Here is a 6000-nt window from a genome sequence, read left to right as displayed (position 1 = left end):
TTTCATTCTTTTTATGGATGAGTAATACTCCACTGTGTATATATGCCACATTTTCTTTATCTATTCATATGTTGAAGGGCACCTATGTTGGTTCTCTAGCTTGGCTATTGTGAATTGTGCTCTTAGTAACGTTGTCTATTGTAGTTCAGGTTTTTTACACTGTGCTACTTAAAAATTGGTGTAAAATTCTTTCCTGAAAAATGTATCAAGCGGATATGGTGGCTCACACCTGTAATCCCAACAGCTTGGGAGACTGAGGCAAAGGACTGCAAATTCAAAGTCAGCCTCAGCAATTCAGCAAGGCCCTAAGCAACTCAGTGAGACCCTGTCTCAAAAAAACTATATCAGATTATTACCTTTTATATTTCATTTACCTGAGAGGGGAGTTTTAGTTTTTCCTTAGCTATTATGTTTTTCCTGCCAAGAAGGTTAATATGTGGCAATAACACTGATGTAGTTATAGAAAAATTACTGTAAAATGCATCAACAGCCAAAAACTTACAGTTTTTTTAACCATTATTTCCTGCATAACTTCATTATTAATAGGTATATTGTTTTGGAAAAGATTTGAGACTGTTCCACAAAAAAATTACAGAAGTGTGAAGACTACAGTGCCTCTTTTATAAAACCTGAAGTTGTTTTATAATTTCTCTGAGAACCATGTATTTGCACACAGAAAGGTGACCTATTTCTCAGATAACAGCATTCAAGGTCTTATATTCTGCCTATGAACCATAATGGATTCTTATACAGTATATTTGTTCAGAATTATAAATCAAAACTGTATAACATTTATGATGCCTGATAATGTGCAATGTACCCTTTAAGAAAAAATGGTTAACAAAATATTTTGTCTTCTCTAAATTTTCATCAATTTCTACTTCAAAAGCATTTTCAGCCGATTTTGTTTTCTGTGAGTCAATTTGACTTTGACTGAATTTCCCATAAATCCTAAGAAACTAAAATATCAAATGGTCAGGATTTTTGCTCATTGTTTATAACAAAACATTCTAGAATGTCATTGTCAGAGTAATTTTTATTAATCAGAGACAATACCTGTGTAAAAAATGTTTATTAATTGTAAATTGCATCTGGACTGAGAGGACAATACACAAAAACATTCTGTTTTTTGCCATATTCTTTCCAGTGTGTGCTGATTTTAACTGTAAGCAACCCTTGCAAGGACTCCAGAACTACCTCTAACATTATAAGATAAACTGGTTCTAGTTAAGGTCATAAGGTTTCTAAGCAAGGATGCTCTTCTGCCTGTACTATCACATGAAATCCTATGTAAAAATCCTCAGCATTATGATACCAGAGGAGCAAACCTGGTGTAAGTCTGTGGGTATTATAAAGTATTGTCAGTTTCGAAGTTCTGTATGATTGTTCTGCATGCTTTTTAGTTTGGTTTGTTCTCTGTGATAATATACATTTCAAGTGATCTTTTAGCATTTTACTCTAAGTAATATTATAGACTATGCTAATTAATTCCCACATTTTAAATCTTTGTGATTTTGTTTATACTGTCCATTATTTCCATTGATTGCTACTTCAAACGCATTTCCAGCAGATTTTGTTTTCTGTGAGTCAATTTGAATTCTTAATTTTAAAATTTGATTTAGTTTTATTAATGGCAACTCAGTATGAATCCCTGAATACTATAACATCTGAAAATTGAACTCTTATATTTACTGAGAAGTTCTACTATAGAGAATCAGATGTGAGTGTGTTACTATTACTGTCCTTGATGGAGTCTGCCTGAAAACCGGATATTCTGTCAAGGTATAGATAGGTAACAGCGGACACGCTTGAAAAGGAGGTGTCTGCTGTCCTTGGGAGGGCCTGCTCGCAAATGAGAGGCTCCTTCAAGGTTTAGATAAGGTAACAGTGGACATGCTTGAAAATGAGGTGTCTACTGTCCTTGGAAGGACTTGCCTGCAAACGGGATGTTTTGCCAAGTGGGCTAAGAGGGCTCTAAGAAAAATTTTTTATCAAAGAGCAGAACTCAGCATGCTCCAGGCCAAAAGCAGATTAGCCATGAGAAGCTGGTCACTTCTCATTAAAAAGTAAAACTTCTGTAGGCTATGTTTAATTAGCTGAAAGACCTGATTTATTACTGTTGGAAGGCTGCCTTCTTTGTTCACAATACTATAAAAAGATTGCTATATACAATAAAGGACTTTTTTTCTTCTGCTGCTTTGCTTGCTCTGCTTCTTAATTCTTTCTCATGCTGACCTGCAAGTGAATTACTGCAACACTCTACACTGAATATGATATGTCGAAAAATGTATTTCACACACAAGCATTCAGTTTCTATTCATTATATCTATGGGACACTTTTACTATATCAAGCCTGAGAAAATAAAAGATGTCACTAAGAAAATATTTTCTTACTAAGCTGTCTCTTCAGAGCCCCCTTAATCTCCTGGTTCCTAAGACTATAGATGAGAGGGTTCAGCATGGGGATCACCACCATGTAGAACACTGACACCACCTTGTTCTGGTCAGTGGAGTAGCTGGACCTGGGCATCACATAAATGAAGGTAATGGTCCCATAGAACAGAGTGACCACAGTGAGGTGGGAGGTGCAGGTGGAGAAGGCCTTGTGGCGCCCCTCGGTGGAGCTCATCCTCAGGATGGTGATGAGGATGTAGATGTAGGAGATGGCAATGACAAACACAGTGACCACAATGATGGAGCCAGCAGAAAATGTGGAAACAATTGCAGAGACTCCAACATCAGAACAGGAGAGCTCAACTAATGGAGCAAAATCACAGAAAAAATGGTTGACTTGATTTGGTCCACAGAAGAGCAAAGAAAAGAAAGAAATGACAAAGGAGGAAGCATTGAGGAAACCCCCTGTATAAGCCACTACAAATAGCTGGAGACAGACTTGTGTGGACATTTTGGTGGAGTATAGCAGTGGGTTGCAGATTGCCACAAAGCGATCATAGGCCATGGCAGCCAGAAGGAAGCACTCCACTGTCCCAAAGAACACTGCTGAACCAAGCTGGGTGGCACACCCAAGGTAGGAGATGGCGTTCCTCTCCACCAGGAAGTTTACAAGCATATTGGGTGTGACAGAAGACGAATAGCCTATGTCAGCAGAAGCTAAATGGCTCAGAAAAAAGTACATGGGGTGATGGAGCTGAGAAGAGACTCTGATGAGAAGGATCGTGCTGAGATTGCCACAGATGGTCACCAGGTAGATGCACAGGATGATCACAAAGAGGAAGACTCGGAGGACTGGATCCTCAGTTAAGCCCAACAGAATGAACTCTGTCACTGCAGTGTGGTTCCCATTGACCAGGGAATCCATGGGACAGTGGCTGCTGAAAAATGACCTGTGGGGAAACACGACATGAAAGTATTTATAAACATGATGGTTTCATTTTCATTAATGTATATGGTAAGTAAATAAAGATGATCAAGGGCCACTACTTATTTATGTGCAATGGTGACTTAATCAGTGATTTTAAGTTAGTTTTAGTAGAAACACCAGAAAAATTCTTTCATATATTGTCTTTTCTTCTTCCTATATTATATGGTTTCAAAAAAATCAAGTTATAAGGCAGATGAAAATAACAAAATGAATGCTAAATATATTAGGAAAAAAGAACATTCATTTTTTTCTTTCTTTTCATAGATTTTTCCAAGGATGCAAGGATGACTTCAATAATAGCTAAACTTTATTACTTTATTACCTTTCTGGCATATAAGAAATATATGTGTGTGTGTGTATATATATATATATTGATTGTTATATTTTAAGTATATTATAAATTTGCTGGGTAATTTGTATGTATTTAAAGTTAAAAATATTGCTGTATTAAGTGTTTTAGAATATCAATACAATTTCTATGGAAAAAAGACTGATGAATTTATTTAATAAATCAAATGATTTCCTACTGCTTTCTAATGATTTCTAATTTGGATTTGGTAGTATGAAATAATATTATTATCAACATAATATACAGCTAAATAAAACATAGAACAAAAAGAAGAATCACAAAACTTCTGACCAGGTTAACCTCCTCTCCAAGTTTACTGAGTATATACACCAAGCTTTTTCTAATATTACCTCCTAAACTAACAGTCAGATGCAAAAACACAAGAAGATATTCTGGAAAGATTTTTTTCTCCTTACATTTTAAAATATTCATTCTAAATACTAAGGAATTCCCAAAGCATCTCAACATTGGTAGAGTGCCAACTTTGCATAGTGTTGAAAGACCATAAGTTTCTGTCTTATGGGTAGAAAACAAGGATTTCTGATAACTTGGGCTGTGACTATTTCTTCCTTCCCCTGAAAGTAATGGTGAAAACAGAGAAAATCAGCCAATATTGCCCACTAGCTCATTGCTTGATTACACCTGTTCTCTTTCCATACTACCCTTTCTGAGCACAGATAAGTTTAGAGAAAAAAGTTTTCCCAAATTGTATTTGAAGTTCAATACATCAGAATCATAAACAAAAATCAAAATCTTACATCAGATTAATAAACAAAAGCCAAAATCTTACCTCTTGAAATGAGAACTGATTCATATTTCAGTAGTAGACCAAAAACATTGTGGTTATATAGCTCTTTTCATTTTGTTCTCAGCTGGGGATAAATCTCTGAAGACACTAGAGATTCATATGTGAATCCAAAGGCATCACAGAGTATCATTATTTTCTGTAGTAGATATTGAGAAGTTCAGTTCAAACATAAAAACAACCAATCCTTCAAGATTCTGTCAATTCTCAAGTGGTCAATTTGTTCTTTTGTTTTTATCTACCTACATAGTTCTGTAACCTTTGTTTAATAATTTCTAAAGAGCATAATATGACAAATTATCTTATACATAAATATTAGTTCCAAGTGAACTCTGATATTTCTGATTAAGAAATACTCAGTGCTGTACTTCAGATACAAAATGCTAACCTTAGCTATTGATCATTCAATATGTGTTTATTGACAAATATTGTGTATTGATATGTGTAACATTTGCCATTAAGTACCTTGGGAAAACCGGAGGTGAAACTGCAAGTAAAGTTGAATTTTAAGTAATAAGTATTTTAAGTCATGTACATTAATTGCAGAGCAAAAGTAGGAAAATAACTGTCTTGAGAGTTATAAAAAGAAGTACACATTTTAAAAAGATGTTTGGATGACTTCCAGATAAGAAAGATTCTCAAAACATTGCTTCTTGAGTAGTTCCTTGTGGTGTAGCTAGTTCATGGTGGAACGCAGGAATCTTCAACCTGAAGACTTAGTCTTAAATAACCACATGTTCTTACTGATTCTAATGTGAGAATCTCCTATCTCAACCTCTGAAACCTCTCATTTGAGGAGCGATTTTACCACCACTAATATGATAATAAATAATATTCACATGGAGCTCACTTTATGACAATCACTATGCTGAACATTTTATATATATATTTAATTCTCCAACAGTTTTATCAAGTAGGAACTACTATTATCCTTATTTTTTCTGGTAGTACTGGGGACTAAACCCACATGCACTCTACCACAGAGTTGTATCCCTAACCCTCTTTTATATTTTTATTTTTAGGTTGTGTTTCACTAAGATACTGAGATTGGCCTCAAACTTTCAATCCTTCTGCCTCAGCCTCATGAGTTACTTGGATTAAAGGCATGCATCATTGTGAACAGCTTATTATCCTCATTTTCCAAATGAAGGAATGGAGACTGAAGAATCCAAACAACCTATTCTACAAAATTCCACCTTACTTGTTAGATTCTTTCTTCTGGTACCATCCAGCAAAGTGTCTCCTTCCATGCTCCACTCTTTCTCTGAAGCTTACAACCTTCTGGGAGACCATCAGCCACCTATACAGTCCCTAGGCAAGACTTTCTAGATGTAGAAGCAGCTAAGATCCCTGAGCACAACCCCAAATAATGTAGACTGGAATGTAGTGCGTACACATAACCTGAGCTTTCAGATGGACAATTCTGGAAGTCCATCTCTGAGTTTCCACTGTCACAGTTGAATC

At 35.6% G+C, this 6000-nt stretch overlaps 1 pseudogene; it reads right to left on the bottom strand.

Annotated features, from left to right (window-relative positions):
* Window positions 1-2374: 2374 nt before the first annotated feature.
* On the bottom strand, window positions 2375-4574 carry LOC144254408 (olfactory receptor 5P76-like; annotated as a pseudogene).
* Window positions 4575-6000: the final 1426 nt, after the last annotated feature.

The sequence above is a fragment of the Urocitellus parryii genome, chromosome 4 (genome assembly GCF_045843805.1).
Source record: "Urocitellus parryii isolate mUroPar1 chromosome 4, mUroPar1.hap1, whole genome shotgun sequence".
NCBI classification, from domain to species: Eukaryota; Metazoa; Chordata; class Mammalia; order Rodentia; family Sciuridae; genus Urocitellus; species Urocitellus parryii.
The sequence above is the reverse complement of the archived record's forward strand: the minus strand, read 5'-3'. Positions and strand labels throughout refer to the sequence as shown.